The sequence below is a fragment of the Oncorhynchus clarkii genome, chromosome 25 (assembly GCF_045791955.1).
Source record: "Oncorhynchus clarkii lewisi isolate Uvic-CL-2024 chromosome 25, UVic_Ocla_1.0, whole genome shotgun sequence".
In the NCBI taxonomy this organism is placed as follows: domain Eukaryota; kingdom Metazoa; phylum Chordata; class Actinopteri; order Salmoniformes; family Salmonidae; genus Oncorhynchus; species Oncorhynchus clarkii.
The window spans coordinates 47,490,994-47,513,785 of NC_092171.1; the positions used below are offsets into that span (position 1 = coordinate 47,490,994).

Below are 22,792 nucleotides of genomic sequence, written 5' to 3' on the forward strand. Positions count from 1 at the left end.
GTAGGTCTGGCCCTACCGCACGGCCCGACGCCGACCGCGAATTTTACAAACGATTTCGGACGTCTAGTAAGGGACCGTACATTTGCAATATGGACTTTCTCACTGATCATACACGAAATGCCGAAATGTTCCCTTATGTATGGAAAGAACAGGGGGTGGTACGTGGTGTATGAATGAGAGTTATTTGGGGGATGAGGATTATTGTAAACAACTTACATCTTTGATAACATGTGAAATGGAGGATAAGCAGAAAGAGAATGTAAGTGTTTATGGTGGAACAAGGTTAAGGAAAAAATCTAAGTTTTTAGTATTATGGAAGCTGGTAATGTGGAAGGACAGATCCTTGTCTTTCTTGGGCAAGGTCCTGGCCGTGAAGGTGGATGTACTGCCTTCCCTTCTGTATTTAGCCTACATCATTTTTCAGCTTACTTTTAATTTTACCTTTATTTAACTAGGCAAGTCAGCTAAGAACAAATTCTTATTTTTAATGACGGCCTAGGGGGTTAACTGCCTGTTCAGGGGCAGAACGACAGATTTGTACCTTTTCAGCTCGGGGGTTTGAACTTGCAACCTTCCGGTTACTAGTCCAACGCGCTAACCACTAGACTACCCTGCCTCAAGGATCTAAAGTGGTTAAGATGTGGTGGTACAACGTTTTGAAACCAGTGGCTTTTTTGTTATGAAAACCTTTTGTATGGGTATGTTATAAATGTGTGAATTGTTCACCGTTTGGATGTATGAAAGGAAGAATAAAACTTTTAATCATCATCATCTGTTCTCATCAGTTTAATATCTGATACATCCCCCATCGGGGGACTACATATTAAATAGATTTTTCAAACAGGGAGTCGGAAATGAGGCTTGCTCCTTCCGCTCCACGCATCGACCCGGTCCTTCCGCTCCACGCATCGACCCAGTACCTCCAGGAACGGTGCAACACTTTTCGCCCATTGTCAAGGAAAAAAAATACACCAAGCTATGTAAACAGTTAGCAGAAGAAGAGAAGGAAAGAAAAAATAATAAACATCCAAACTGAAAGAAGGACGAAGTGCCCTTCATGTGGTCCCCCGTTTTAACAAATTCAAATGTAATATTCAAATCCTGTTTTTATGTATATAAGAGCTGTTTAAAAGGAAATGTCACAAAACTTAAAAAAAAAAAACTGTTCTTAGTGTAGTTTTTTACAGTTAACTTCTTGCGTCGAGCAATTCCGTATCCGGGAGCATAATCATAGCCTCAAGCTCATTACCATAACGCAACGTTAACTATTAATGAAAATCGCAAATGAAATGAAATAACTATATTGGCTCACAATTTGTTAACAACACTGTCATCTCAGATTTTCAAAATATGCTTTTCAACCATAACTACACAAGCATTGATAGCCTAGCATTCAGCAGGCAACATTTTCACAAAAACAAGAAAAGCATTAAAATAAAATAATTTACCTTTGAAGAACTTCGGATCTTTTCAATGAGGAGACTCTCAGATAGCAAAAGATTAGTTGTGTAGGAGAAATCGCTCCGTTTTGTTCATCACGTTTGGCTAAGAAAAAACCCCGAAAATTCAGTCATTACAACGCCAAACTTTTTCCAAATTAACTCCATAATATTGACTGAAACATGGCAAACTTTGTTTAGAATCAATCCTCAAGGTGTTTTTCACATATCTATTCGATGATAAATAATTCGTGGCAGTTGGGTTTCTCCTCTGAAGAAAATGGAAAAATACACGCATGTGGAGATTACGCAATAATTGCAACGGAGGACACCAAGCGAGCACCTGGTAAATGTAGTCTCTTATGGTCAATCTTCCAATGATATGCCTACAAATACGTCACAGTGCTGCAGACACCTTGGGGAAAACGTGGAAAAGGTAAGCTGACTCCTAGCTCCTCCACAGCCATATAAGGAGTCATTGCCATGAGGCGGTTTCAAAAAATGCGGTACTTCCTGATTGTATTTTTATCTGGGTTTTTTCTGTAACATCAGTTCTGTGGCACTCACAGACAATATCTTTGCAGTTTTGGAAACGTCAGAGTGTTTTCTTTCCAAAGCTGTCAATTATATGCATAGTCAAGCATCTTTTCGTGACAAAATATCTTGTTAAAAACGGGAACGTTTTTCATCCAAAAATTAAAAGAGCGCCCCCTATATCGAAGAAGTTAATGCACTTGATCGGAGAGGAGATCATAGGACGGAGGGCGCCCGGTTAATAGTTTTTTTGTTAAGTGTATTATTGTTGTTCTGTTTCACAATTATTTTATTTTGTCCTGGGTAAGGTGGTGGTCTTGGTGGTAGACTACAGGCCCGCTGGAACTTTTCCTTTCTTTCTTTATTAAAACCTCTTAAGGCTAGGCAGAATACTGCCCCCTTTGGAGGAATTGCGTGCCCATAGTAAACTGAAAAAAAATCTATCAAAAATTGCTAATATATGCATATAATAATTATTATTGGATAGAAAACACTCTAAAGCTTCTAAAACCGTTGGAATTATGTCTAAGTATAGCAGAACTCACAGGGCAGGCATTCTTCCAAACTAGTTTTGTGGTCATGAAAGTTGGGGCAACTTTGACGTGATCGCCCCCACCCTTCCCAACCAGCTATGGATCTGGGGACACTTTCTATGTCTTCCATTCAGTAGAGCATTAATCGTTCAAATCCCGCGAGTTTTGGCCCTATGGGAGTGAATTGAGTGAGTGCCGCGAGAAAATACCTGTGCGTTAGGGCGCGAATTGGTCCCAGCCATTCCTTTGTTCCAGCACTCCGGAGGAGAACTAACAATTGAAAATTGTTTTGTACGTTTAGAACATCCTAAAGCTTGATTCTGCACTTAGTTTGACCTGTTTAGTCGACATATAATATGTAATTTTGAAGTTTTGATGCGCAACTTTTCCGGACCAGAGGACATTTTGGGTGCATTTCAGCTCATATTGTTAGCAGATGCTAATACAAAGACACAAGACTTGAAACCAAACAATGTTTTGGGTAAGTATGAACCCTTCCAGTACATTCAGAACGAAGACCATCAAAGGTAAGGGAATATTTATGCTTAAATTGTAGCGGAGAAATATTGCTTATTGCCGTCTCAGAATATTGAATAGTGAGCGATTTCTGTAACGTTAAAAAGAAATTTAACAAAGCGATTGCATTAAGAAGCAGTGTATCTTTCTAACTATATGTAGAACATGTATATTTAGTCAAAGTTTGATGTCTATTTACGTTATCTTGCGGCGCTACCTATATTTTCTGCTGACATTTTTGAGTATTTTCTCAACATGAATTCAATGTAAATGGACATTTATGGATATAAATGGCATATTGTTGAAAAAAAAAATGTACTGTGTAACATGTCCTATTACTGTCATCTGATGAAGTTTTTCTAAAGGTTAGTGAATGATTTATTTTTTAATCCTGCTTTTATAATTTTATATTTTCTGGGACAAAATGGCTGCCTCTTGTCTTCGTTTCGGTCGTGGTCTAATATAAATATGTGGTGTGTTTTCGCCGTAAAACATTTAAAAAATCTGACATGCTGGGTAGATGAACAAGGTGTTTATCTTTCATTTGAGGTATTGGACTTGTTAATGTGTGGAGGTTAAATATTTCTAAGAATAGTTTTGTGTTCCATGCGCCACGTTCCAGCTGAACGTGGGAGGGGTCGTTCCCAAAAGGGATCCCTAACCCGTCATCAGGTTAATTTATATTTTCTTTTTTTCTTTTCTGCATTTCCCCTCCCCTGTGTATCCTTTTATCTTTCCTCCCACAGTCTTCAGTTTTGTGTTGTCTGCTAGCTGGGGTGGCCTGCTAGCCTGGTCTGCGACTGAGGAAGCTAAGCAGGGTCAGTGATTGAGGAAGTTGTTGCAGGCAAGTTGGTTTGTAGGAGAGGGAATTGTTTGCTGCTTTTTGGTATACATATTTTGTTTGTCAAGTTGTTTGAAATAGTTTATTTTTATTATTAGTTGAGTTGATTTTCCCCTAGCAGCTTGTGGTGTTGGGGGAAAGGTCTCTTTGTGTAACCGGACGGATTACAATGGCTTCTATGACCAACATGAGGAAACTGAAAGAGTGCGGCACATGGAGAAAATAACCATCGAGGGAGAAGTTCTATGATAGGGCTTGTACTGTGGTGGTGGATATCACTGGGAATCGTAAACTAACGATGACAAGGCAGTGACAGGGTACAGATTCAAGGGGGATCAGGAGTACGAGATAACGATGTTGCATGTCCATGGGAAGGAGTGACTGATGGATGGACTGAAAATCAAATCGTGTACTGTAATGGCGAGGGGCGTTTCATTGGATGAACTGGTTGCGTTCTTCATGAATATATCTGTTTATATTAGCGATGATGCTGTTGTTGCCAAATTGGGGTGTGTCGGCAGTTTCTGATTAAGAGGAGATAATGGCTGGCAATGGAGATTGCGGATGTCACAAAACTCTGCAAGGTCCGGTTCACAGACTTGGTGCACTCTTTACCATATTCAACAAAGTTTGAGATGTTGGAGGGGCCCAAATACTTCTGTGTGACACACATCAGGCAAGTTAAAGTGTGCCGAATTTGTATTCAGCCTGGCCACGCAGTCTGGGACTGCCATGATTTTTTTATGTCGGCGATGCAGAATACAAGGGCATTATGCGAGAGTGCGTCACGAAAACGGGGAGACCTTGCAATGGCTCTGGTGAGAGCGGCATCCACTGCGCGTGTACTGGGCCGACAGATGGTGATGACATGGAACAGGAGGAGGTGGTAGAGTGTGGCGGAGGAGGGGGACAGGATGGAGAAAAAGGAGGCCAGGATGGTGAAGGAGAAGCGGGTAATGAATCTGTGGCAGATGGGGATGGAATCGGGTCTAGCATGGACGGAGAGTTCTTGGACGGCGTCGTCAAAGATGGAAAGGAGCCGGAGGGTGGAGGAGGAGTGTCGGCCACGGATCTGTAACGGTTTTCTTCGGGTGAAAGAGAGGCGGACCAAAATTCAGCGTGGTTGTTATTCATTGTTCTTTAATAAAGGAACTATACATGAATAAACTAACAAAACAATAAATGTGCGAAAAACCTAAACAGTCCTATTTGGTGCAAACACAGAGATAGGAACAATCACCCACGAAACACTCAAAGAATATGGCTGCCTAAATTTGGTGACAACGATAAACACCTGCCTCTGATTGAGAACCACTCCAGACAGCCATAGACTATGCTAGATACACCAACTAAGCCACAAACCCAATACCTAACAAAAACCCCAAGACAAACACACCACATAAAAAAAAAACATGTCACACCCTGGCCTGACCAAATAAATAAAGAAAACACAAAATACTAAGACCAGGTCGTGACAGGATCTGTCTGAAGGTGCATGAAGGTTTTATATCTGACACTAGTCCTGAAAGTATGGAGGTGAAGGGTGACTCCTCACACAGGACTCCTTAGGTGATGTGTCCTCGGATGAAGTCCAAAGGGTGAGGATGCATGTCAAGATCAAGAAGAAAAAAACTGGGTCTTGATGATGGAAACAATAAACATAATGCTCCTACTCATGGTGGGCATTATCTGTCAATATTAATGAGACTAAGACATATGGAAAAGTTAGACCAGACAGTAATCCTACTTCAGGCTGATATTTAATGCCTTCGAGAGACACTGGACTGACAGTATGATGGATGGATTTGCTTTATTTTAATAATGTTAGGGAGAGGATGTGTGGGGTCTTTTAATTAAGCGGGATAGTCTGCAGAATATTAGGGAAGTGCACACGGATGAGGGTAGGCTTTTAAGTGTTACATTTTTTCAATGTTCATGCACCTAATAATGAGATTGACCGAACCGTGTTTTTTCAGTCACCTGAGCAACATTGTGGGGGTAACTTTAACATTAGTTTTACTAAACTGGACACGTCAAGGAGTGCATTTAGGCTAGTCTTGCTGGGGGTAATGAAGGATCATTGAGTGATGTATGTCAGGGTATGCATCCAGGTGAGAGAGCTTTCTTGAGGAGGCAGGTTGTTTTAAACAGTCTCAGGCAAAGCCACATTGATTATTGTTTAGCGGCTGTAAATGTGGTGCAATATGTTCACAAGATTAGGTATGATTTAAATGTAAGTGATCATGCCTCGCTTGGGTTCCTGCTGGGTCATAGTGTGCCTACTAGAGGGGGTGGTGTATGGTGTTTGAATGCTGAGATACTAAAAGAATACAAATATATTGATGTGAATGATGATTGAATTAAACAGAAACGTTGAGTGATTTTAAATGTGTTAATATTGGATTGTGGTGGGAGGGTCTAAAAGAGAAGATTAGAGGGTTGAGTGTTCAAGATGGAGGAATTTTCTTTTAAAGAGGGAGAGTATAGCTCTATAAACTACTTGACATAGAGCTGGAAAAAGTTGAGACGGTGGAGGGTCATGATGTGACAGAGGGGGGGGGGGGCGATCAATGCTGTAGTGAGGTGTGATGTTTTATTGATGCCAAATGATCTGTTGCTGAATGAAAAATGTATGACAAAATATATAATGGTTAAGGAGATACGGGAGGATATATTGGCCTGTAATAGGAATACAAGTCAGGGATCAGATGGGCTGAAAAGTGAGTTGTATCATCAATTTGTGGATATTTTAGCACCTGCATTGTTGGAACGGGCACAGGTAGTTCCAGAATCATTGTCATTGTGTTAAATATTAAAAAACAAATGGAGCAGGGAGAGGCTGGAAAATGTTAGGCCTTTAAGTTTACGGAATAGTGATAAGATTTTGGCAAGGGTTTTTGCTAACTGTGCTAATAAAGTGATGGGGAGTATCGTATCTGAGTCAGAAGTACAGTGTTCCTGGGAGGGAAATTAATTGTATAATAAGGGATGTTGTTCGACATATGACTGTTGAGGGAGGCATAGTGCTTAGCCTAGATTTGAACGAGAAAACTAACTTGTGAAGTGTGAAAGTAGGCATGTGAGGGGTGTAATGGAGATGCATGGATGAAGGTAAAATGTGTGTAAGTATTGATCGGTGCGCCTAATCAAAAACAATCAACCAGATCACAAAACAAAATGGTGCTTGTGGAGCGAGAGAGGGAGAGGCAGGACTGGGCACCACAATCAAACTTGTTGAAAAACCGGGCAGCACCAACCTGGTAAACACAATCTTCCATCCGTGGGAGTGGGTAACAGTCCGGTTGTGTCACACTAACCTTCCGGTACTCAGTGCAAAATTTAAGAGAACCATCTGGCTTGCTCACCAAGAGACACGGGAGGCCCAACTGGAGATTGATGGTACAGCGATATCATTAACCTTTTGTGACTAGGGGGCAGTATTTTCATTTTTGGAAAAATAACGTTCCAGTAGTAAACGGGATATTTTGTCAAGACAAGATGCTAGAATATGCATATAATTGACAGTTTAGGATAGAAAACACTAATGTTTCCAAAACTGTAAAAATATTGTCTGTGAGTATAACAGAACTGATATTGCCTGAGAAAAATCCAAATCCGGAAGTCCCTCATGTTTTGAAAGCGCTGCGTTCCAATGCGTCCCTATTGAGCAATGAATGGGCTATCAACCAGATTACTTTTTCTACATATTCCCCAAGGTGTCTACAGCATTGTGACATAGTTTTATGCATTTATGTTGAAGAATACCCGTAAGCGGCTACATTGCGCAACTGGTCACCTGATGGCTCCCAGAGTGACTCTCGCATAAAATACAGAGGTAGCCATTATTCCAATCGGTCCTACTGAAAAACCAATTTTCCCGGTGGATATATTATCGAATAGATATTTGAAAAACACCTTGAGGATTGATTATAAACAATATTTGCCATGTTTCTGTCGATATTATGGAGCTAATTTGGAATATTTTTCGGCGTTTTCGTGACTGCAATTTCCGGGCGATTTCTCAGCCAAACGTGAAGAACAAACGGAACTATTTCGCCTACAAAAATAATATTTTGGGAAAAAAGGAACATTGGCTATCTAACTGGGAGTCTCGTGAGTGAAACATCCAAAGCTCATTAAAGGTAAACAATTTAATTTATTTTCTGATTTCCGTGACCAAGTTAGCTGCTGCTAGCTGTACAAAATGCTATGCTAGGCTATCGATAAACTTACACAAATGCTTGTCTAGCTTTGGCTGTAAAGTATATTTTGAACATCTGAGATGACAGGGTGATTAACAAAAGGCTAAGCTGTGTCTCAATATATTTCACTTGTGATTTTCATGAATAGGAATATTTTCTAGGAATATTTCTGTCCGTTGCGTTATGATAATTCGTGTCAGTCGATGATTACGCTCCCTCATGCGTGAACGGAAGTCAGAGGTTATCCAGCAAGTACTTAAAACTTCTTAAGGCTAGCCGTCCCGCTAGAGGGACCTATTCCGCTGACACCGAAGGTTTCGCAATTCAAATAAATAATCTTAAAAATTATGGATATTAAACATTTACGTACATATAAGTGTCTTATTGGTTGAAAGCTTGTTAATCTAACTGCAGTGTCCAAATCACAGTAGACTTTACAGCAAAAGCATGCCATGCTTGTGTTTCAGGACGGCGCCCCACAACATTTTTCCACCGTCACAGGTTTCATAAAATCACAAATAGCAATTAAATATTCACTTTTTTAAAATCTTCCTCTGATTTATCATCCAAAGGGTCACAGCTATAACATGTAGTGTTGTTTTGTTAGATAACATCCTTCTTCATATCCCAAAAAGTCGATTAGTTGGCGCCATCGATTTGAGTAATCCACTCGTTCAACATGCAGAGAAAGGAATCCAAAAATCTACGCCTAAACTTTGTTTCAACAAGTCACAATGCGTTTCTATTTAATCCTCAAGTACCCTAAAATATAATTAAACTATAATATTTCATTCGGAAAGAAGTAGTTCTTTTAATTTTCTCCTACCATATCCGTGTCAGCAAAACAAGACTGAAAATCAGTGATCAAATCAGTTAACTCTGCTTGACAATCAGACAGGTGACCAAACAAACTCTCCAAGTTCGCAAGGGACTCAGAATTCAACCTACCCTGCAAAATACCACCATCAGGGCCCGGCACCCCCTGTTCATCACACTACATGTTAAGGTGAAGTGGCTGACCTCAGTTCAACGGATTCCACCAAAAAAGAACAGGACTAACAACGTCAGTTTTAGCCAATTCAGAAGACAAATTAGCATAATAGGGCTTTAACAAATTGACATTGCAGAGCTGATTCGCCTTTCTGCGCTCAGGGGTAGCAATCAGATCGGACAATTGGCAAACCACAGTACATGGTCCGCTGAATTTGGCCTGTAAAGGAGAACCAACAATGGGCAACAGGGCCAGAACCTGGTCCTCTGGATTAAATTGTCGCGGCTCATCTCGCCGGTCAAACAACATTTTCAACCTCACCTGAGAGGAAGGTAGTTTTTCTTTAGCCATTTCACAAGCTACATACAACCGGTGTCAGAAACACTAACATATGACAAATTTGGGGGAGGCTCAACCACCTTCCAATGCTCCTTTAATACATCAAGAGGAACATGGACAATATAACCGAAACCAGCGTAAACCCTCTTCCCAGCGTAAACCCTCTTCCCAGTCACGCTTTAATTCAGTGCAGCACGCACGTAACAGTGACTTCAATGTCTGATAAAGGTAGGATCAGCGGACTGCTCCATCACAAGATCACTACAGGACATAGGCAAAGGTAAAACATTCAATGGATTATCTAACTGTTCGGTTATGTGTTCCGATTTGACCGTAGTGTCCGCACGCTCATAGCACGAGTCACAGTGTATGCAGAGAATATCTCCAGGAATCTCTGTACGTTTTCATTGATAATCCCTACATGGGATGGGGTATGAGAAATCACCAGAAGGGGTACATCACACCAGACATGACCACAGGCTAAGTTGTTATCAAAAACACATGAACACCATTAACCCCTCTGAGCACGGAACCTGCTAGCGGGCTGAAATTCCACAACATACGGTGATCGCTACATAAATAGTCATATTAAACATTCATGAAAATACAAGTGTCTCACATGTATCGAAAGCCTATAATCTTGCTAATCCAACTGCGAATGCGATGCGATTATCTGAGCATAGAGCCCCATAAAAAACAACTATTTCAACCAGCACAGGCGTAACATAATCAAACTGCATACCTTTGACGATCTTCGTCTGTTTGCAATTCCAATGCTCATTGTTACACAATGAATGATCTTTTGTTTGATAAAATCCGTTTTTATAGCCTAACACGAAACATTTTGTGAACCTCTTGTGTCGTGAACTCCGTCTCATTCCATTTTCAACAACACATTCCAGGTAAATAACCCACACAGAACGTGACTTTTCCAGTCATGTTTGGTTTCACTGCAATCAACTAGTTTGTTTGTAACACAATCAAACCTGATGGGTCATTTCGCGGGACGTATTGACTGAAAGAAACCGATTTGAAGACAAGTCATGGCATCATTGTGCATCAATGATTTGCCCGCTGTTTCGTTGATTGACTGTATTTTAACCCAATGATATATCTGTTTATTATACCTGTTAACACAGGACTCATATGTAAAACTATTCTCAATGAACATTTTCTTTCACAGTGACACTGACTCCGAATGGCAGCCCCCAGGGCCAAGGTTTCCATCCCCCACTGAAGCTGGTTCATCCAGCTCCTGCCACAAGTGGTGTTCATCTGCCCAAATGTATTTCTGCAGACATGGATGTGCCTCAGGGCCAAAAGGGCACAGCATGGAGGCGTCGCTGTGTTCTTTGCTAAATTAAGTCCCCCATCACCTGCGCCACATGCTGCTGACCCTCTGCTTTACAGCAGAAAGAGAATGCTATGGCACCTGGCATCAGCAGCACAATATTGTGTAGAGCTTTGGCAAAGTGGGTGGGTGGGGTTATATCCTTTCTGTTTGGCCCTGTCCGGGGGTCTCATCGGATGGTGCCACAGTGTCTCCTGACCCCTCCTGTCTCAGCCTCCAGTATTTATGCTGCAGTAGTTTGTGTCGAGGGGCTAGGGTCAGTTTGTTATATCTGTAGTATTTCTTCTGTCTTATCTGGTGTCCTGTGTGAATTTAAGTATGCTCTCTCTAATTCTCTCTTTCTCTCTCTCGGAGGACCTGAGCCCAAGGACCATGCGTCAGGACTACCTGACATGATGACTCCTTGCTGTCCCCAGTCCACCTGGCCGTGCTGCTGCTTCAGTTTCAACTGTTCTGCCTTTGATTATTATTATTTGACCATGCTGGTCATTTATGAACATCTTGGCGTTGTTCTGTTATAATCTCCACCCGGCACAGCCAGAAGAGGACTGGCCACCCCACATAGCCTGGTTCCTCTCTAGGTTTCTTCCTAGGTTTAGGCCTTTCTAGGGAGATTTTTCCTAGCCACCGTGCTTCTACACCTGCATTGCTTGCTGTTTGGGGTTTTAGGCTGGGTTTCTGTACAGCACTTTGAGATATCAGCTGATGTACGAAGGGCTATATGATTTGATTTGATGAGTGTCATCTGATGAAGATCATCAAAGGTTAGTGATACATTTTCTCTCTATTTCTGCTTTTTGTGACTCCTCGCCTTGGCTGGAAAAATGTCTGTGTTTTTCTGTGACTAGGTGCTGACCAAACAATCATTTGGTGTGCATTCGTCGTAAAGCCTTTTTGAAATCGGACACTGTGGCTGGATTTACAACAAGTTTATCTTTAAAATGGTGTAAAATAATTATATGTTAGAGGAATTTTAATGAAGGGATTTCTGTTGTTTTGAATTTGGCGCCCTGCAATTTCACTGGCTGTTGAGGTGGGACGCTAGCGTCCCGAATATCCCAGGGAGGTTAATGACCCAATCGCGAAGGATGTCACCGTATCTTCTATCCACGAGAGTGTTATCCAATCCTAGGAGAGTACAAACACCTTCTCTCCTGAGATTATTATCATCGTTCAACCAGGGTTCGCTCAGCAGCACAGTCAACATGTTCTTGATCCATGTGGAAATCGGAATGGATTCCGGTGTGATGATAGAATAAAGACTGTAATTTTTCTCACTGACACCAGCCATAACCTCGTCTTGGCTGTGTTCCTCGAACTCAGCCAGACACTTAGAGGACACATCAGCATCTTGAACTTCGGTAGAGTGTGGGGAGGATGAACCGCTTTCTGGATCACAACGCTCTCCTTCTCCTACCTTCAGCCCTTGCTTCAATTTGTTGTGATAAGTGTCGAGTTTTATAAAGAGCACCATGGCGGTGGCATACATCTGTACCAACTCCTTGTCCTTGATCTTGCGTGTTTCATGTTTGATCAGGGCGTGCCACATATCCCGGGTTTTTGGCTATGTTGTCCGGGGTCTGATGTTTGAACAAGACTTCACACGCTGAGACCATTTCGATGTTCCATATCATCACCATATCTCTTTCGACTGTAACTGGAAACGCCACCCAGGCCATTCTCATCTGCTGCTCCACCATACTGATACGCTTCTTTTTTACGGTCATGTGAATGATATTGTCAGAGGAATACATATTCCAAAACTTCAGGTATTATTGCACTTTCTCAGTCGGGCAATATAGCAGCTGTGCCACTGTGAACGCATTGGGAATCTTGCTGTCAATTAATTTAATGTCCGATTCCACCACCTCAACCATGATAGGGTCCATAATTATACACTCCACGTGCTTTGGTATGTAATTGTGCCAGCTGTTTGGATTCACACTCTTGATGAACGCTTTCAAGGCAGGATTGTGTATCTCCTGATAAATGTCGGTTCCGGTGATAAGTCTCCCTCTCCAATTCCTTTAGAGTGTCATTCCAACAGCTCACTAGCTCCCCGTTGCCCTTGACGCAACATTGCTTCACAGCCCTGCAAAACCTCACGTACAACTCAGGAGCCTGAGCCTGACCCTTTCTCAAAATGACAACCGGTACCAGGTTCACCGCTGGCCATCCAGTAACTTACCGCTCCTTCTAAAGTAGACAGTGCGAGTGCCACCGTTCTCGTAGCAGAAGTGCTTCAGATCACTTGGTTTTCGGTGAAACAATCAACGCTGGCCTCACGGTTTATCTCTTCCATGCGAGAGACCAGCGCCTCATTGTTGTTCTGGGTAGACATGGTTTTGTCCTCGGTGCGCAACAACTGGACAGGCTAGATTTGTTGAAAGTAAGGAGTGAGAGCTGTGAAGTGCGTGGGCACCTCGAGGGTCATGTCCCGCAATTCAAACTTGTTACCCATGACCTTTTTCAAGAACTTGAGGCTCTCGAGTCCCAGGACAAACAGTACCTCTTGCATGAAGTACGTACGGCTTCCTATTGCCTTTCCCGGTTGTCGGGATGACGATGGTGTAGGTTCCGATCATGGCCCTGCTGCTGTCGTAGTAGACGAAGTTGTGTTTAAGTCCGCAGAACTTAGTGGTCCGCGGAACACACACCTTTTCAGAGTTTCTGGCTCTGATTTATATACATACAATACATGAGTCCATCCTACATATCCTATAAATGTATCTCTCTCTTCTGTTACAGTATATTGTTCCTCCATATATGTACATCATTCTCCCAAATAACCCTCATCTGGTGCTTAATTAACTTCTTGACCATACTTGAGACGCAGACGTCTCAAGTATGCACCTGGAAATGCAAATGCGCTACGCTAAATGCTAAATGTACTCGTTACAACTCAATCTTTGATCAAAATTCACAAGCAGGGTATTGAATTAAAGCTACACTCGTTGTGAACCTAGCCAGCAAGTCAGATTTTTAAAATGCTTTTCGGCGAAAGCATGAGAAGCTATTATCTGATAGCATGCACCCCCCAAAATGCCAGCACGACACGTAAACAACAGATTTTGCGGTAGCCGGCGCTACCCAAAACGCAGAAATAAAATATAAAACATTCATTACCTTTGACGAGCTTCTTTCTTGGCACTCCTATATGCCCCATAAACATCACTATTGGGTCTTTTTTTCGTTTAAATCGGTCCATATATACCCAAAATAGCTTTGTATGGAAGCTGTGTCATTCAGAAAAAAACATAGTTTTTAAACGCTGCGTAATTTTTTAAAATTAAAAAAGTCGACGATAAACTTTCACAAAACACTTCGAAATCCTTTTGTAATCCAACTTTAGGTATTAGTAAACGTTTATAATCTATCAAAATGATTACAGGGCGATGTATTTTCAATAGGTCTTCGCTTGCAAATCAATGGCTGCTAATGTCTTCATCAACAACATCCGGGTGAAGACTGGGAAAATGGATGCCAGATAGATGGATTTTCCAACAATTAATTCAATTGAAAATGACGACAATGGCGACATCGTGTGGAATTTGTATGAATTGCAGGCAGGTCGATATTCAATTCTGTTCTCTTTTAACAACTCGTGGAAGTGACTTATGGAAATTATTTTTAGCTTTCAGAGAGCAGTTTTTCTTGCGTTTTTCAATGAAACACACGATCTGTTATAGTCACAGCCGTGATTTAACCAGTTTTATAAACTTCAGAGTGTTTTCTATCCACACATACTAATCATATGCATATACTATATTCCTGGCATGAGTAGCAGGACGCTGAAAAGTTGCGCGATTTTTAACAGAATTTTCGAAAAAGGAGGGGGTAGAAGTAAGAGGTTTTAATAAGCACCAAAAACTTAAAAGGACATATATGGAGCATAATACCAACAGTTGATTAACAAAAAACAAAACTTACACATCACCTTGACCAAACATCTCCAGATCCTATTTGAAACATAAAAGACTTACAAAACCCAACTAGACCAAACATCTCCAAACAGTAACATATCTAGGAGTAAAAGATCTAATTAGAAACATATGAAAGAAAACCTAACTAGACCAAACATCTCTAGTATTTCATAAGAGTAAAAGATCTAGTTCGGTATAGAAACAATAAAAATAATACATAACATTTTGTTGAAGCATGAGCATGTAATTACATTGCCTTGCCTGAGGTTATCTCAGTTATGTGAAAAAAATATATATAATAAAGCAATGAGTATAATAATAAATTGAATATGAGAAAACACGAGGCCTCCATGCAGTTACAAAATAAAATTGACACAACATCATTCTAAATTTAAGCTTTCAACATGATCCTCCCTCTCAGACACCTCTCCAACAACAGTGATACCAGCGATACCAACCTCTGTTAGCCTCTCTGATCTCCCCATCCCGGATCCGGTATCGTGAATACAGACTCAAGCTCATTACCATAACGCAACGTTAACTATTCATGAAAATCGCAAATGAAATGAAATAAATATGCCATCTCTCAAGCTTAGCCTTTTGTAAACAACACTGTCATCTCAGATTTTCAAAATATGCTTCTCAACCATAGGAAAACAATAATTTGTGTAAAAGTAGCTAGCTAGCGTAGCATTTAGCGTTAGCATTAGCGTTAGCATCCAGCACGCAACATTTCAACAAAAACATTTACCTTTGAAGAACTTTGGATGTTTTCAATGAGGAAACTCTCAGTTAGATAGCAAATGCTCAGTTTTTTCCAAAAAGATTCTTTGTGTATTAGAAATAGCTCCGTTTTGTACATCACATTTGGCTACAAAAAACCCCCGAAAATTCAGTCCTCAAAACGCGAACTTTTTTCCAAATTAACTCCATAATATCGACTGAAAACATGGCAAACGTGGTTTAGAAACAATCCTCAAGGTGTTTTTCACATATCTCTTCGATGATATATCGTTCGTGGAAGCATGGTTTCTCCTCTCAATCAAATGGAAAAATACTTGCAGCTGGCTTTGCGCACCAATTTCGACGCAGGACACCAGGCGGACACTTGGAAAATGTAGTCTCTTATGGTCAATCTTCCAATGATATGCCTACAAATGCGTCACAATGCTGCCGACATCTTGGGGAAACGGCAGAAGGGCTAAGCTTATTCCTGTCGCATTCACAGCCATATAAGGAGACATTAGAAAACAGAGCTTCAGAAATTCTGCTAATTTCCTGTTTGACGTTTCATCTTGGTTTCGCCTGTAGAATGAGTTCTGGGGCACTTACAGACCATATCTTTGCAGATTCTGAAACTTCAGAGTGTTTTCTTTCAAAAACTGTCAAGAATATGCATAGTCAAGCATCTTTTCGTGACAAAATATCGCGCTTTAAACGGGAACGTTTTTTGTCCAAAATGAAATAGCGCCCCTAGAGATCCAACAGGTTAAAAGTTTAAGGACATAGACACTTGTAACCGGGATATCCCACTGTTACCTACATGTTTTTAAAATTAACCTAGTATTTAGAAGGCAAAACTAACTTTTAATTAAAAGAAACCAGATATATTCATTGATATACCTATCAAACACATTCAACAAAACATACAAAAACACGAGGCCGTGAGCAAAAGCAGATATATTAAAACCTTACATAGCACCTCTTGCATTTACTACGGAAATGACCCTTTTTGTGGATATGTATCAGTATACTTTCTTATGAATTTGGAATGACAGCATATACAGGTAAACCTTCCTTACGAAAACCATGGCAAGCGTACCAACCTCCAGGGACCACTCCATACAGGCAGTTTGGATTACCAAAGGGGCAGTCAAGGGGTCCACCAACCGCATTGCATAACTGTCCATTTTCATCAGTATAGTGGCCTGGGCTACCCGGCACAGGATTAACTATCACCGGAGGGTCAGCTCTACTTACAAACATCTGCTTAATTAACCGTTGTCTGGATCACAAGTGATTTCACCAAGGGTAAAACACAACAAAATACAATACCCAGAGCCAATAACCCCCCGCCCAGCATAATGGCCATCCTAGCAAACATAGCTCCCCATTTTCCCAATGCTACGTCCAACCAATCCCAAACATGAGAGTCAACCCCAGCATTTGCCTTAACCTCTGCTCGTAAACCTTTAAGTTTAGCCATAGCGATTGCAAAAGATCCATTAGGCGCAGTGTTATTGGGAATAAAGGTGCAACAATCATCCCCGTACATAACACAAACTCCACCCTTCTCTGCCAAAAGCCAATTGAGAGCCTGTCTATTTTGACATTTTACTGGTAGCCTGTACCTGTTCCCCCAACGCCGTTAGAGCCGAGTCAGTATAGTCAATGAATCTCTGTTGGTTATAGTATATGTTAAGGACTCTTGGAAGATTAGTCCAAATGGGGACTAAAAGAGATCCTAATAAAATCAAATCAAATAAAATCACCTCTCTCATTGTGGGGCTTCTGACCATCCCTAACAACATTCTGTACTTCATCAACAACAAGCACAGTACGAGAACCACGGGCAAGCTGGACGCAGACTCCAAGTCGTCACCTTCCGAGGGCAGACCCGACTACGAGTACGCTTACACCCACTCGGAGATAGCCCTCATCACGCTCGGGTGCCTGGCCATGGTCGTGAGTATTGTGCTCAGCTACTTCGCCTCCAAGAGCAAACGGAAAATGGACAACTGAGGGCTCATACAGGGGTCCGGAGTCCACCAAGAGCACCAGGACCGTGCTGGCGTACCTCATCATGATGAACACTGAGCTGTTCATGGCTGTGATCACGGGCTGCATGGAGTTGCTTTACCGACCTCTGATCAGCCATGCTCAGGGGCTGCATAACATGTTGTGCTATCGCCGTGTTCAACATAATCTACATCATGTACGTGGTGACCATGGTGCTGACTTCGACCGTTCTAAAGGGGAAGCATGAAATAATCCTGGTTGATGTCCAGAGACATCCCGGAAACTGTGACCATACCCTCAGCCCGAGACTACATGAGCAGAAGCATCAACCCTTACAATTCACAATCCAGCTTCATGTAAGGTACTCAACCCTCTCTAACGTCTCCACCTCCACCTGAGCTGAGAAACAAAGAGAGCCTAGAGCTGAAACGCACCTAAACCGCACGCCCTACAGGCTGACAGCCTGCAGGTCTCCGGAGAAGTTGGTATATTGTTACGGCTATTATTAATATTTTCAAGGACCTCTGAGTGTGTTGTGTGTTGTGGTTACAGCCCAGTTGTCAGGAGCTGCATCAGCAATACACAAAATCAGCTGGCCTGACCCGGCGCTTCAGAAGAAATGAAAACAATGTCCACAGCAGTCCCTCCAGGATAGACCCTACGTCTCCTTCGAATGAGTTATTTAACACGTTTTCTTTGTCTTTTTTTTATTAGTTATTTGAACTGAATAATGCACTGGCCACAACAAGGGAACAATCGTCCAAATAGCAGAATAGGCTCCTGTGTGATTGGGCGATCCCCCTTTGTGTTTTCTCACTTGTCACAGTGATATAGACGTGTGTGTCGTGGATCAACCTGTGGTATCTATGTGAATAAATGACAAGGACCCAATTTCTTGGAGTCTGGTCTCTTTATTGACAGACGTTCAACAGAAAATATTATGAATAGGAACATATTCACAGGTTTAGGTTCATATGAAACCGTACAGTTGTCCGGACCATATGGCTGCTACACTTCACTTCTTTATTTCAACCAGCGAAGTGTTGCAGATAGGGCAGTGGTAGACTGTGTCCAGACACTCATTCTTGAAGAAAGGGTAAATGCAGCAGCCCACCAGGCATCTAGCGAATGACAGAGACGCGCGTTGTTACTTTCATAATGACAACTGGGTACCACAGAAATTAGAAAAGAATCAGAAAATAATCATATCAAGACTATCAGTGGAATATGAGGAGCAGAATTAATGGTTTCCGGAGTCTGATCCAACATGGTTGTGATGAACAATGTAATCAAAGAGACATACAGTCAAAACAGGGGTTGTGAGAGGACTATGTGCACTTCAGAGATAGATATGTGTTATCTAGGTAACTTCCCACTACAATCACCCTTCCTATGAAACTGACTACTCTTGTGCACTGTCACAGTGTAGTGCACATCACTGATCAGGCACTTTATATCAGACCACGACACCACCGATGTGACTGGATACATAGCGAGGATCAAGTTGAGAAGAATGTGAATGAGAAAAAGAACAAGACCAAGAAGAAAACAACAATTAACAACAAGGGAGGCAGGCTTGTCATATTGGGTCGCAGCCGACACCGAAAGGTTGGGAAGGAGGCTACACCAGTTAAAGCCCACAATATCTAGATGCCTATACGAGGGTCACCGGGACCACATGAGGAACTATATAACGGTTAAGCTCAAGAGCGCGCTCCTCTCCCGTCACATCCCAGTATTTACAAACAGCTTCCTCAGCAAACCGTCTCATGGTTTAGTACCAGAAGTCAAGAAAGTGATGCTGGGGAAACATTATCTCGGCGCAGCAAACTCTGCCCAGTCAGTCACTCTGACAACAGCTCGCTCCCCGTTTTCACCAAACCCCTCGGATAACCGAAGCAGACCTCCTATCCTCTCCTCCCTAGTAACCCACCATCTACCCCAGGATCCCACCGAATCGACTAACGCAATGGCCGCTTGGTACAACTGCCTCCTCCTGAAGAAAAGGACCCTGACAGATCACGAGAAGGAAAACCTGGACCGTTTCAACGTGAGATCCGTCATCCACAATAGAGTTTATGTAATGATAGGACCCCAGGACAGTCCCTTCACCAGACCCATGTACGTGGAGTTGACGCACTACCACCATCTCAACGCCCTGTTAGCCATGATCGCATGCTACGTCTACCCGACAGTGAAAAGCATGTACGACTATCCTGTGAGACACGTGCAATTTGCAGCAGCGCAGCGAGTCGTCCACATATCATGATCAGCTGTTAATTGCAGGGAGGAGAGGACAAGAGTAAGGGAAAGAAAAGACAAGCCAAGAGACATCATGACAAGAGAAGCCTAAAAGTAAAGAAGATGATCATCATCACAGTACATTCACCAGTGGAAGGAAATGTTTGACCTGGACCTTGGACCCATAGGTACGTTCAGTGAGCCTTCATGCTGTTACTCGGCAAACAGCCATCGTTGGAAACAAGCAACCCCACGAGATTGACTTGACCGCGATCGAGCAACAGCTGAGCCTCATCTCTTGCATCATGACACCGTGCCTGTACAGCATGTACTATGACAATGAAAACGAATACATAATAAATAACTTAACAGTCTATTGAACACGGCGGTGTCTCCCATTTTATTGAGTATGTGTATCTATCCCTTCGTCTGTCTCTCTGTCATTACGATGCAAGGCATACCGCGCAGTGTTGCTTAACAAACTTTTGCGACTAGCAATCCCTGATCCGGGAGCGTAATCATAGCCTCAAACGAATTAGCAACACGAATTAGCATAACGCAACATAAATACCCCTAGAAAATGTTCCTATTCATGAAAATCGCAAATGAAATTAAATATATTGAAACACAAGCTTAGCCTTTTGTCAATCACACTGTCATCTCAGATTTTCAAAATATACGTTACAGCCAACACTAGACAAGCATTTGTGTAAGTTTATCATGGCATAATGCTATGCTAGGCTCTGCTGGCAGCAGGCAACATTTTCACGAAAATAAGAAAAGCAATCAAATTAAATAATTTACCTTTGAAGAACTTTGGATGTTTTCACTCAGGAGACTCCCAGTTAGATAGCAAATGTTCCTTTTTTGTAGGTGAAATAGCTCCCGTTTGTTCATCATGCTTGGCTGAGAAATCGACCGGAAAATGCTATCACTACAACGCCAAACTTTTTTCCAAATTAGCTCCATAATATCGACAGAAACATTGCAAACGTTGTCTAGAATCAATCCTCAAGGTGTTTTTTACATATATATTCGATAATATATCCGTCGAGGCAATTGGTTTCACATAAGAAGCGATTGGAAAAATGGCTACCTCAGTATTTTTTATTTTTTTTTAAACTCTGTTTATTACGTTTTGAACATACACACATACAGACAAGACAAAGCAATATAAATAATATACTCAACTAGAAAGAAAAAAAAAATACAAATAAAAATACAAATAAAAAAATAGCTTTAAAGATACCATACTTTAGACAAGTTAAACACACCGGGCAGAAGGCTACAGAGGTTAAAGGGCAATCTATAGTACAGGGACAGGGCTAACATCTCACCATTGTTCCTGTAAACAGTCAAGGGATAAGGGTGGAGAAATGCAACCACTCACAGAGAGTCATGGCCACAGACCGACCATCCACTGGACAAAAAAAAAGTTTACAATGCTTTAAAATAAAAAAAATAAAATTATTATTCATGTAGGCGTGAACAAAATGTAAAAATAACTGGGAAAAACAAGCTCACACTTCAGTCTCTGCCTGGGCAAGATGAACAAGGCATCTGCGGACCACAATCAATAAGCACATGGATCTTAGTCACCCCCCCCAGCAAAAACACAGAGAGAGACTCCCCCAACCCTTAAGTCACAGACTTATTTTAGTATTAATTGGAATGCCATCAGAGGATGGACTGTTTAAAGTAAGACCGGAATGGAGACCAAGCCTCATCAAACAGTTTGGGGTTCCCACGTGAATTTAATTTAATTTTTTCTAGTTTCAGAGAGCACAACACATCCCTCACCCAATATTTATAAGATGGGGGAGCTGCCATCTTCCAGTTCTGTAGTATTAGCCGTCTAGCTAAAAGAGTTGTATAAGCAACAGTGTCCGACTGGATTCTTGATAGGGGGGTACCCATGGGCAGTACTCCAAAAAGGGCTGTAAGGGGAGACGGATCTATAACAGTGTCATATATATCAGAGAAACATTGAAATATTAATTCCCAGAAACCTGACAGTTTATGACAGCCCCAAAACATATGCAACAGTGTGGCTGGTTCCACCTTACATCTGACACAGGTAGGATCAAAATCAGAGAATATTCTTCCAAGTTTGGCCCCCGACCAGTGGATACAGTGAACCACCTTGAATTGAATGAGGCTGTGTCTAGTGCTAAAAGAGGACGAGTGCACCCTGTGCAGCACAGATTCCCAGGCGTCTTCCCCAAGTTCCTCCCCCAAATCCTTTTCCCATCGAGTCTTTAAAGGCACCAAAGAAGGGTTCTGTAAGTCATGAATGATTGCATATACATCTGAAATTGCGCCCCTAGGAAGCTTGTTCAGCTCCAAGATGCTCTCTATAGCTGTATTCTCAGGCCTATTGGGAAATCCAGGTGTATTAACCCTGACAAAGTTTCTAGTCTGGAGATAGCGGAAAAAGTGGGATTGGGGGAGATTGAACTTTTCCTGCAGCTGAGAAAAAGAGGCAAATGTACCATCAAAGAATAATTGGGCTAGCGAGGAAAGGCCTAGTGAGTGCCAAATGCCAAAAGCCCCATCATTCAAAGATGGAGGAAATAAAATGTTCTGATTGATTGGGCCTGATAGAGAAAAGCCTCGGAGGTTAAAGGCTAAACGGAACTGATTCCAAATTTTAAGAGACTGCTTTACAATTGGGTTGGCACACCTTTTGCCTAGGGACACTGGGAGAGACGAGCACAGCACAGAGGAAAGTGCTGCAGGTTTACACAATTCAGACTCCATCTGGACCCAGAGTGGTCTAGGGCCAGTAGGATCAGTCTGCAGCCAGTACAGAACGGCTCTAAAATTTGCAGCCCAGTAGTATGTCTGAACATTTGGTAGAGCTAAACCCCCCAATGACCTAGGCTTCTGTAAATGTTTTCTACCAATCCGTGGTACCTTGCCATCCCAAATAAAATGCATGAATGTTTGATCCAGTGAAATAAAAAAAGATTTTGGAATAAAAATGGGTAAACATTGAAATAAATATAGAAATTTGGGCAACACATTCATTTTAATGACATTAACCCTTCCGATAAGAGAAAGGGGTAGCGAATTCCAAAAAGTAAAAGATTGTTTCAATCTGTCTGCTAGAGCAACAAAGTTTTCCTGAAACAAATTTGAAT

The 22,792-nt window shown here is 41.8% G+C and overlaps 1 non-coding gene across 1 annotated transcript; it reads left to right on the top strand.

Annotated features, from left to right (window-relative positions):
• The first annotated feature begins 751 nt into the window (after positions 1–751).
• LOC139384240 (U2 spliceosomal RNA) lies at positions 752–942 on the top strand. The gene has a single exon (XR_011628830.1). It is a non-coding gene; the product is annotated as a U2 spliceosomal RNA (small nuclear RNA).
• Positions 943–22,792: the final 21,850 nt, after the last annotated feature.